Genomic DNA, 12,186 nt, shown 5'->3' on the forward strand with positions numbered 1-12,186 from the left:
CACACACACACACACGGCTCTCCAGGACACACACACACACACACACACACACACGGCTCTCCAGGACACACACACACACACACACACACACACACACACGGCTCTCCAGGACACACACACACACACACACACACACACGGCTCTCCAGGACATAACTGCGGTGACCGCCCTGTCCCACCCAGAGTGCAGCATCCCCACGGTCCCCACAGTAAAACGATCCCGTCCAGAAGCAAAACCTCACTCCATGGGAGGCTCGTACTTCTTACCAAACACGAGTGGTTTGGGAAGGCCCAGAGAACCCTCCTTGGGATGAAGTCTTTCTGAACAAAAGAGAATTAAGAGAAGAAATGACTTTGGTTTCAGACACGAGCCTGGGCTCAGAGGGGGGCCCATTTGGGTACAAACATTTTGGCGAGCAGGAGGCCCGGTCACAGCAAACCAGTGACAATTCTAACGAGAGGATCCTACATTCCCCCAAAACAAATAATTTTAGAAAACGGTGCTTTCGCTGTTGGTCACGTAAGTATTGCTCTGAGAACACCGCGTGGTGTGCGTTGGGCAAATAAAGCCACAGCTGATGTTTCCTCCAGGAAGGAGAGAGGCCCGCATTTCAATGAAGCCCTCATGGATATGCATCTCCCACAACAAAAGCTTGACCCCTTGGGTTGGCAGCGCTCGCCTCTGGGGACACTCTCAGAGCCGGGGTGGGGGTGCCTGTGGGGCTGGTGGGGGGCAGAGGAGAGGAGAGGAGAGCACAGGAAGAAGCAGGCGGCCCCTCACCCCCTCTGCCCGGGTTCGCAGCCCTCCCTGCCTCTCACGCACACGCGCACACACACGGCTGTGTCCTAAAGGGACAGAAAGGAGGCCACCACGCTTCTCTTGAGCAGAAGGAGCTCTCTGTACCTGCAAGGCCCGTGGCTGTCCTGAATATCACATCCCAGCTCTCGTCCCCCCTCCGCCCATTCGGCGGAAGACAGACCAAGTCAGCAAGCAAGGAACTGGAGGACCCTTTCCACACCACAGCGACAGCAGGCAGCCTCCTCCCCTACCTGGGGCCAGTCTGCCGGGGACAGCTGAGCTGAGAGCTCATCGTAGACAGCTGAGCCCCTCGGAAGTCGGCCTTCCATCTGTCCGCAGGGCACAGGGGCTGGCCTCTCTCTCTGGGACGAGGTCGCAGGGCCGCCGGCACCTGCTGCCAGCACCGGAGGCGATGGCTCTGTCTCGGCACAGAGGTCCCCTCCGGACCCGGCGCTGTCACTGGCTGAACAAGCCCGAGCGCTGCTCCCCTTCCCTGGACAGGCGTTCCTAGCAGTGGTTTTCATCAGGGAACTGGGAGAAGCCCCCGGCCATCCCAAAACTGGCCCCATGCGGCTGCCTCTGGTCTAGAGATAGAGGAAAGTGATTGGCTATATCCCTTCAGAGGCCGACGACCGGGACCTGCTCGCCCGACCTGGGCATCTATTCACAGGGCGGTTCCATCACTTTCCGAGCACACGGCCCTCCCACTGCCTTTCACACCCCTTCGGGACACCGGCCTCAATGCTGTCACCCTCTGCCATGTGGACGACGGGGTCGACCTCGGAGGGGGTTGGAAAGGTGACAGGCAACAACATTGCCCGGTCCAGAACACAGCCCAGGACCCCATCCAACCACTTCCTTCTTCACCTGCGGACCTACCATCTGGGGACTCCAAAAAGGAGAGATTGGGGGTGAGCGTACGCCCTCAACCTCCTGTCCAGTGACAAGGACACTTCCCCGGACCCCGGGACACGGGGCCTCCGCTCCTCACTCTGCTACAAGTTAGCTCTGTGACCTTGTGGACAAAAAAAAAAAAAAAAAGGCCACACATAGGGAAGGCCAACATGGCAGCCTCACAGACTCAGAGACCTCAGGAACCACACAGGAGGGTCTGAAATGAAAACCTCCTAACTGCAAGCCAGTCAGGGCCTGACCGGTGGTGGCACCGTGGATAAAGCGTTGACCCAAAACGCTGAGGTCGCTGGTTCAAAACCCCCAAGGTCACTGGCTCAGAGAGTGGGCTCATCAATGTGGGGTTACTGGCTCAAACAAGGGGTCACTGGCTCAACCCCGTCAAGGCACGTATGAGAAGCTATCAATAAACGACTTAAGTGATACAACTATGAGTTGATACTTCTCACCTCTCTCCCCTCCCCTCCCTCAAAACTAACTAAATAAAAGGGGGTCATGCTGGGTCATAGTGCCTTAGGCTGGTATCTTCCTTGACCAAAGTCCTGAGCCTGTCCACTGTCCCTTTGCCTTTGTAATCACACACACCTCTGGAATGTCACCATCAGGGTGATCACCTTCTCCAGACCCCCCCCTCCAGGGCACAGTTCCCACTGAAACACGAGACCACAGGGCCCCTCACTGTCACCCTGTTCCCCGCACACCCTCTCTGCATGCCGCTCATGGAAACACGAGACCACAGGGCCCCTCACCGTCATCCTGTTCCCCGCACACCCTCTCTGCATGCCGCTCATGGAAACACGAGACCACAGAGCCCCTCACTCTCAGCCTGTTCCCCACACACCCTCTCTGCATGCCGCTCATGGAAACACGGGACCACAGAGCCCCTCACTCTCAGCCTGTTCCCCACACACCCTCTCTGCATGCCGCTCATGGAAACACGGGACCACAGAGCCCCTCACCGTCATCCTGTTCCCCGCACACCCTCTCTGCATGCCGCTCATGGAAACACAAGACCACAGGGCCCCTCACCGTCACCCTGTTCCCCGCACACCCTCTCTGATGACGCTCATGGAAACACTAGACCACAGAGCCCCTCACCGTCATCCTGTTCCCCGCACACCCTCTCTGCATGCCGCTCATGGAAACACGGGACCACAGAGCCCCTCACCGTCATCCTGTTCCCCGCACACCCTCTCTGCATGCCGCTCATGGAAACACGGGACCACAGAGCCCCTCACCCTCATCCTGTTCCCCGCACACCCTCTCTGATGACGCTCATGGAAACACTAGATCACAGAGCCCCTCACCGTCATCCTGTTCCCCGCACACCCTCTCTGCATGCCGCTCATGGAAACACAAGACCACAGAGCCCCTCACCGTCAGCCTGTTCCCCGCACACCCTCTCTGATGACGCTCATGGAAACACTAGATCACAGAGCCCCTCACCGTCATCCTGTTCCCCGCACACCCTCTCTGCATGCCGCTCATGGAAACACGAGACCACAGAGCCCCTCACTCTCAGCCTGTTCCCCGCACACCCTCTCTGCATGCCGCTCTCGGCCGCTGTTAACTGCCCCGCACCTGCCAGGTGGAAAAGAAGTACGTGTCTGTCCGTTTCATTTTTTATCCGATCTTGGCGATTTTTCCCCTTTGCTCTCTCTCCCGCCTCCCTCATCCATCACCAAGGGATTTCCTGTAACCCTTCCGTCTCCCCTTAGACCCTAAAGTGTAAAAAAGAAAGCTGCAAAACCGCCGTCTCGGGAGCGTTTTCTCAACCTGCTGCGGTTTCGCTTTCCAGCAACTGTCGTCTGGTGCAAATAAACTTGTGAAAATCCTCACGGGTGTGGTCTGGATTTTCCCGATGTCAACAATCTTAAGCGGGTGTGACAGAAAGACCAGGGTCTTCTCTGGGCAACTGTCCACCTCTGGGCAGTTGTGACCAGGAAAGGGCGAGCCCAGAGCACCGGCGGGAATTCTCCCCATGTGTCCACTGGGCCCTGGCCGGGGCCACTGGGCCACCCCAGCACATGGGGCTGCGTCCACCTCCTCCAGAAACTGGGACGTGTCTGTGGGCTTGGCCGGCCGGGCTTCTGCCCTGGGAGCCCCGCCCGCCTGCCGCCCCTGGGGCTGCCACGCCCGGTGGAGGGAGCCAGCTTCTCCTCTGCCCGCCCCGTCTGCAGGTCTCTGAAAGGACAGTCTTGCTCCCGTGTGGCCCGATCACCCCATGCCTCCCAGACTCCCTGCAGAGGCACCGAAGCCCCGAGACTCTTCGGAAGGACGCACGGTGCTGCACCTTACGTAAGGCTTTCCCACGAGCAGAACCAGGCCCACATCGCAACCCGATTTAGAACCGGCTTTCAGGTGTCTGTTTATGGCACCACCCGGGCGCCCCTGGTGGCCAGCGGGTGAACCAGGACCCTGGGCTCCTGACCACCGCAAGTCGACGGCATCTTGCTCCTGTCTGTCTCCTCTCCTGTCCCCAGCAGCAGTTTAACTCGGGGGCAAGGCCCCCACCGCTGGGCCCAGCACCCCTCCCCTTCCCAGGTCCCCCAAAGGGAAAACAGAACTTTCCTTCTCTGGGCGGTGGTGCCCGGTCCACACCCGCTCGCCTGCGCTGGCCAGAGCCGTGTTGCGTTATTCTTGCCACCTGCCTCTCTGCCCAGATGGCTCGCCTCACAGACCTGCCACGAGGGCAGAGACCCGGGAGGGTCCTGGGGAGGCAGGGGGTCACAGTGTGACCGCTGGATTTTCCAGGGTCCAGGGCTCGGGCACAGAGAGTGCTTCCGACAATCCGTCCTTCAGCCGCGTGACGTCCGACGCTGCGGGCTCCGTTCTCTCAGACACATGGCTGCTGAGGCCACTGGCGTGTGGCTTCGTGACTCACTCATTTTCTCGCCAGACGCTCCCTCAGCTGCCATCGCAGGGTCCCTGCTATGCTACAGGGCCATTTCTAGCAAAAAAAAACCCCAAAAAACAATGTGCAAATTGCTACCATCCAAAGGGTCAGATGCCTCCATCTTGGAAGCTCATCTTTCCAAGTTTGCAGGTGACCGGCCACAGAGGACGGGTAATAATCACCCCCCCCCAGTCCTCGGTTTGGGAAGACCCTCACTGCCTCATCTAGGGAGCTCCTTAGACGTAACGAGCTCAGTGAGTAGGGACCGTTCTTCCTCGCTGGGGCGGTGGAGACGTGGAGTATTTCAATCCATTTTGAAACCCACAAATTTACTCTAAAGCCAAACCAACTGTCACATTCTGTATCTCTAACTTGTTTTTCACATGTCTGCTTTTACGTAAGACCCTCTGAGACTCTGTGAAGTAAACCTGGGGCTCCCCACAGCAGGGCCGGGCTCGTGTGCATGGCGCTGGGGTCGGGACACACAGTGTGTGGACCCAGCTGTCCTGGGACCTCTGACCCCTGTGCCCTTGGTGGCTGCAGGCTCCGTGCCAGGGGTGTTCCCAGCCACATCTGACGCCGCACCCAGTCTCCTGTTTGGGGTTCCTGCCTGGCTTCGGTGAACAGGACAGTGCCACGCTGAGTGTGAAAAGCCAGAGCTCAGTGCCAGGGTGTGTCCAGGTCACGGGAATGGGAGCTCTGCCCGTGGGCTCAGCCCAGCCGACCGCAGGGAGTGGAGTGGGGGGTTCAGACAAACCCAGCTCGCCCGCCCGCCATCCCTGACCTGGCTGTCACTCATGAGGACTCTCTGGGCAAAGGAGGCTCCTGTGTTTGCTGCCAGGAGCCTGATGCTGCCTGCCTTCCCCGGGAGGGCAGCTGGGATTTCGCGTTCTATCCGGGCAGTACTGGGTACTGAAGGTGGGTCATCAGGCGGCTGAGGGCCAGAGAGATGCATGCCTGCCAGTCATACTGAATGAGGATGTGGACTGGCGGCAATTCCGGGCAAGGTGACGAGCAGGCCTGTGGGCTCAACTCCCGGGGAGGTGGGTGTGACAGTGCAGCGGGCAGGGCGTCACAGGTGGCACCTTCGACCCTCCCAGTACCACGGAGCAGCAAGAAGGGAGGCCATCACCCCCACTGCACAGTGGCCTGAGGAAATAAAAGTCATTACGTGGTGTGCCCAAGGCCACACACGGAGGGTGGGAGCTGGCACTGAATCCAGCCCAAGAACCCACGCTCTCAGCCCCTCTGCCACGTTGATAGAACAAGTGCAAAGAGGCATTTCTAGCGCATGAGCCAAAGGAAGGGTTAGAACATTGAACAAGGGCACGCGAGGTGTGAATCGGTAATTCCCAGAACAACAGACGCAGGAAACACAGGGGAATAAGATTAGAGACAGCCCCTGTGGAAAACAACTCAGCTGCTTCTAACAAATCTGAAGCTGAGCCTGCATTCTGTCCCATGACAACCTCACTCCTTTCTGAATACTCTCGACGAGTCCAGCCCACAGTCACAGGGAGACACGTACACGGGTCCCCAACAGGCCTGTTTGCAGCAGCAGAGACGGGACCCACCGGAACCTCCAGGCACAGGAAACAGACCGACAGCTCTGCCAGGCAGAGAAAACGTCCGCACCACAGCTGTGTCTCCACACACACAAACCTCACACACGTAACGGGAGGCCAGAGAGGGACACGTTTCAGAAACACGCCTGCGATCTGACGTCACTGACACGTGCAGAAGTGGTAGGACTCGGTAAACAAACAAACACAGTCGCAAGCACACACCCAACTCTAACAGCACCTCCCTGCACGGGGAGACAAGGGCGAGGCAACTGGGGAGGGGCTTCACTATCTCGGTAACTGTGATGGCTTAAAATACGACCCCCAGCCCTGGCCGGTTTGCTCAGTGGACAGAGCATCAGCAAGGTGTGCAGACATCCTCAGTTTGATTCCCGGTCAGGACACTCAGGAGAAGCAACCATCTGCCTCTCGCCTCCTCCTCTCTTTTCTCTCCCTCTTTCCCTTCTGCAACCAGTCGCTCGACTGATGCGAGCTTCAGCCCCAGGAGCCGATGACAGCTCCACTGGTCCAAGCACTGGCCCCAGGTAGGGGTTACCACTGGATCCCGGTCGAGGAGCATGCTGGAGTCTAGTCTCTCTATCTCTCCCCTCACTTAAAAAAAAAATTTAGACCACCAATTCTTTGACACGGCCTTCAATAGAGGGAGACTCATCCCCCTCGCCTTGGTCATGAGCTGGATGTGGCAAATTGCTTCTAGCAAACAGGAAAGGGACAGCATGTGGCGAGTGAGACCAGGTCACAAAAAGTACTGCGGTCTCATCGAGAGTCTCTCCCGGGTCTGCGGGAAGCAGCTACCATGCTGGGTGGACACTCCATCAGCACCACGGAGAGCGCTGCGCTCTGCGATCAGCACCACGGAGAGCGCGCACGGGGCTGCGATCAATCAGCGCCACGGAGAGCGCGCACGGGGCTGCGATCAATCAGCGCCATGGAGAGCGCGCACGGGGCTGCGATCAATCAGCGCCACGGAGAGCGCGCACGGGGCTGCGATCAATCAGCGCCATGGAGAGCGCGCACGGGGCTGCGATCAATCAGCGCCAGGGAGAGCGCGCACGGGGCTGCGATCAATCAGCGCCATGGAGAGCGCGCACGGGGCTGCGATCAATCAGTGCCAGGGAGAGCAGAGAGGACCAGCCCTGTGGCCTCCTGCCCCCTCCCCCACCCCACCCTGTGAGGTCCAGCTCCAAGTGGCTCCTTCAGCCTTAGTCCAGCCTTCAGCTGACCGCAGCCCCAGTCCACATCTTGACTCCGAGCCAGTCAGAGTCACACAGCCGAGCTGCTCCCAGACTCCTCACCCGCTGGTGCCCCAGGAAGTCAAGTCCAGGTCCTGGTGGACTGCCCACTGTCAGCCCCTCAGAGGGGGCACCCCAGACCCTGGCCTGCATCCACAGCTCCCAGCACAGCCCCTGGCACCCAGGAGGGGTTCTGCTACCTGATTCCGGACCCCCACTCTGCTCCCTGCACAGCCGACACAGCCGCCAGACCTGGAGCGAGCGTGAGAGTCTGGGCGTCCTCCCAGGATGCTGCCCTTCCAGAGTGGAAGCTGAAAACCGCGGGGGGGGGGCAGGCGCCTGGGGCAGCTGAGGGGTCTCGCCCCACCTGAGACCTCAGCAGGATCCTGGCCCAGGGTGGGGGGAGCCCCATCTCCTGCATAGGGACTAGGAGGTGTTAAGTGAGCGTTAGCAAGACCATCGAGGAACAGAGCATGTGTCTTCACACGCACTCTCCCCAGGCAGGCTGCTGCTGACCTCGGTACAAACACTGAAGAGAGACGAAAGGAGACTGGGACACGGTCAGCCAGACTCCCTCGTGAACACGCACACAGAAGTCCTCCGTGGAAACATCAGCCGAGTGGCCCCGCAGCATCTAAGCAAACACATCACGATGACATCTGGGCTCTCACCCCAGAAGCGCCCAGTGGGTGCTATACTAGAAAAGCTAACGAGGCCACTGCACACGTCACCATGCTCACAGATCATCCCGCTTGATGCAGAAAAAACCATTTGACCAAATTCGCCTCCCATTTGTAATTCAAGGCGGAGGCCAGATTCTTAGCAGATGAAGAGTACCAGAGGTGTGTGTGTGTGGGGGGGTCTTCCCTTCACAGAGACAGTCACGGCCCGGAGTCAGGCCACCTCACAGCGGACAACCAGACACAGCCCCGCAGGGAGCAATGAGAACCGGCAGCCTCGCTGCTTCGGTTTAACACTGCCCCGTGGCTCCTAACCAGAGAAACAAGAAAAGGCAAAGAAATCCGAGGATGAAGACTGGGGTGGACAAGACCCAACTGGCCTCATTCGCAGGGAACAGGCTGCCCACAGAGAAACCCCGAGAGACCCCACAGACGACTCAGCACAGCGGCCGGAGCGCAGACATGCAGAGACCCCAAAGCAGTCACGGAGGTCACTGCAGAGGACACGCCACCGGGACGGGAGCCAAAAACAGGGGCCTCGGAACCCATCCGACGTAAGAGACACAAACAAAACCACAGGCGCCTTTACGGAAAGAGACCCACGACTTGACTGTGAGGGACAGGAGGAGACCTCGTAAAACAAGGTCCCTCTGAGCACATTTCTATTTGGGGTGTGGTTTTCCAAGTGGGTGTTTACTTCTGCGTAGTCACGAAGGTGGGATGGGTGGGTCAAGGTCAGGGCGCATGCCCAGGGGTCCATGCAGTCTGTCCTCTCCAGGGGCTGGAGCACAACTTTGCCACAGAATTACTGGAGGCTGCAAGTCCAAGACCAAGGAATCGGCAGGACTGGTCCCTTCCCTGGCCCCCACCCTGGTCTCTGCTCCATGTCTACATCCTTATTGCCTCATCTGTCTAAGGACAGTGGTCATCTTGGGTTGGGCCCTCCCTAATGACCTCACGTTAACGTAACTACACCTGCGAGTCCCCATCTCCAAATACAGTCAGTCACGTGCGGCCGTCCTGGGGGTGGGACTTCCACCTACGAATTTGTGGTGGGCACAATTCATCCTATAACAAGAACTGATGACATGATTCTCCCTGCTTTGATGGATGCGGGTGTTCCCTGGGTTACAAACGAGACAGGTCCTGCAGGTTTGTGCTTAGGTTGAGTTTGTATGTATGCTGGAACAGGTACATACATGTACCGATCAATGACATGCAACTTAGACGGCTGTTTGCCTTAACACGGTGTTTATTTTTACCCTTCTGTGCACATATGTACTTAAGACAATTTCAAACCTACAGAATCGAGTCTTGCTCATAACCCCGGGGATGGCTTCTACTTAAAACGTCCTAAAATGGAATGTGGAAACAGAAAGATCTGCTCACTGAAGTTTCCCGAATGACTGAACTGACACTAAACACACGGCCACAGCCGATGAGGGAAGGCCTTGGAAGTGTTCTGATATTAAAATCACCCAGGCATTTCTGCCTCCAGAAACACTCGGGTAAACAACCCTCCCGCTCTGGAAGTGTAATGCGGTCTGTGGAGTTTGGGGCTGGCTCCTGAGATCCAGACCGGCCTGGGTGCGCTCAGCACTGGAAGACACTGATGTCATTAACTGCGGGCGGAGCCCAGTGGGCTGAGCTCTAGGCAGCTCTCCAACCCCAGGGTGGGCTGTGGGCGGTCCCGGGTGAGGGCTACCCGCTCCCAGCAAGATGAAACAACCAACATCTGATCATCGGAGTCACCTGCAGGGATACGCAGCCCGTTCGCTGCCTCAAAAATCATCCGCTGCAATCCAGGGGCCTGCTACTTCAAGACAGGAAGGGGCTTGTGGGGTCACCCCCCCCAATCTGCATCTTTCTTATAATGCAGCTTTGCCTGGTGTAGACCCGAGCAACCCTCAGATTCCTCCTGGGTCGGCCAGGGAGGCGGGTCCGTGCTGCGGGACAGGTGGGTACTAACTCACGGAGCTGCGGTTTGGGCACAGTTCCCGTCTTGCTCACTCAGAGTCTCCTGTGGGCCCGGCTCCCCCTCCAAGGGCCAAGGTCGGCCACTCGATACCGTGGCCCTGCCTTCTCGTCACGTGACCACCAGGAAGAAGACACACGAGGAAGGTGGGTACTCTCAAAGCTTCTCCTAACGGTCACATCTGCTTGCCTCTCATTGGCCAAAGCAAGTCACACGGGCTCTGACTTTGAGGAGGTGGAGAGGTGCCGTCCGGAGAAGCAGTGACACCTGCCATTCCGACAAAGACACCACGCCACAGAGGTGGCCCCCCAGGCTCCCAACATGCCCTCTGAGCTCCTCTGCGGTCACCTTGTTGACAGCAGGGACTCTGTCTTGGGAAACGTGGTGGGTCTGGTGAAGAGAACGTATGTCTGACTGAACAGGGCTCCCTCCCAGCGTGGGGACAGCACACCCAGTGGATGGGACCGGGTCCCGCCCAAGACCACAGCCACGCCCCTGGGGAACCACGCGAAAGCCAGCCCTGAGCATTACGAGAGCTGCACGCCCCCGGGCACCCGGGTGATGCCTCGGTGGACACCCCTCCCCATTCAAGTCGCTGCCACACGCCCACGGGTGGAGGTGCCCTCTTTGTTCCTGTGTTCCTTGCTAGCTATCGTTGCATCAATGGCTGTGAGAACAGCGTCTCAGACCCCGTTAATCACCCAGAGGAAACTGTCTCACGGAAGGTGCATTTCTCTAGGTGGAGCAGGTGGGCGGCTGCAGTAAAACCCTTTGAGCCAGTGTCCCTCCTGGGCTGATTAAACGAAGCCACAATGGCACGGTCACTGAAATTAATCACGAGAGCCTGAGACAAGCCACGGGGCCGGGATCAGAGGAGCCAGAGACACCCGTGTGTCCTGAGTGGCAGTGTTCTGAGTGGGATGTCAGGATGCTGGTGTCTGATGCCCCAGGACGGGCCACAGATAAGCATCTGGGGGCGCCACCACTGTGAGTCACAGCCTCGGTGCTCGGAAGACACAAGCAGCAGCCAGCAGGTCCCACGGGGGCGGGGATGAGGGGCTCCCCTCCACCCCCCAGCTGCGCCAGCTCAGGGGCTCTGCAGGAGGGAGGCGGGGAGGGGCCAGTGCTGCTCACCCAGCACGACACCTGGGAGGCCTCAAGGCCCCTTGGGGCACTGCCCCTGGGCCAGCAGGCTCAGTGTACACTGGTCAAGGCCCGGATCTCCAAGGGGTGGGTGGGCAGGCCTGGCGTCCTGTGTGTGAGCAGGGGAGGCCCTGGGGGTTGCCCTCCGATGTGAAACCCCCTGCAATGGGCCAGCCCCCCACCGGGCCCACACACTCTGGAAACAGAGCCTGTACTACCCGGTCCTGGCGCCCGGACCAGATGCAGGCCCACCAGGCCCACTGGGAGGGCGCAGAAAAAGTCCAGGAGCCTCTGAAGCTCCGTGTGCGGCACGAACCTCCAGCAGGCCCGCTGAACCCGCCTACATCACCCCCCCAGTTCAGCCACTCTCCTCCCTCCACACGCCGGTCACCAGATCAGGCCGCGCCCGATGTGGGAGGAAGACGTTCACAGAGGCTTCGCCTGCGCCTGCTGTCCGGGACGCCCTCTCCGCCCTCCACAGGGCTGAGGGTCACCCCGGGGGACCCACCCCCACGGGGACGTCCATGCGTCCGGAACACCTTCCCAGAGGATGACTCTGCAAGTATGTCCAGAGCCGTGAGGGGGACCCCCAAGTTCCCACAGTGAAGACTGAGAAGTATGTCCAGAGCCGTGAGGGGACCCCCAAGTTCCCACAGTGAAGACTGAGAAGTATCCAGAGCCGTGAGGGGATCCCCAAGTTCACACAGTGAAGACTGAGAAGTATGTCCAGAGCCGTGAGGGGACCCCCAAGTTCACACAGTGAAGACTGAGAAGTATGTCCAGAGCCGTGAGGGGACCCCCAAGTTCCCACAGTGAAGACTGAGAAGTATGTCCAGAGCCGTGAGGGGATCCCCAAGTTCACACAGTGAAGACTGAGAAGTATGTCCAGAGCCGTGAGGGGATCCCCAAGTTCCCACAGTGAAGACTGAGAAGTATGTCCAGAGCCGTGAGGGGATCCCCAAGTTCC

General features: G+C 59.0%; 1 protein-coding gene across 6 annotated transcripts in view; it reads right to left on the reverse strand.

The window, feature by feature from the left end:
* Window positions 1-12,186, reverse strand: part of APBA2 (amyloid beta precursor protein binding family A member 2) — a 66,517-nt gene that overhangs the window by 38,128 nt on the left and 16,203 nt on the right. The window contains exon 1 of one of the 6 annotated variants that reach the window (XM_066238507.1): window positions 4,009-4,084. The exons of the other annotated variants lie outside the window; for them this stretch is intronic. The gene's annotated coding sequence lies outside the window, so the exon portion shown is untranslated. Of the gene's footprint in view, window positions 1-4,008; window positions 4,085-12,186 lie in introns of those variants that run through there. 6 annotated transcript variants of the gene reach the window in all.

Source organism: Saccopteryx bilineata, chromosome 7, assembly GCF_036850765.1.
Source record: "Saccopteryx bilineata isolate mSacBil1 chromosome 7, mSacBil1_pri_phased_curated, whole genome shotgun sequence".
NCBI classification, from domain to species: domain Eukaryota; kingdom Metazoa; phylum Chordata; class Mammalia; order Chiroptera; family Emballonuridae; genus Saccopteryx; species Saccopteryx bilineata.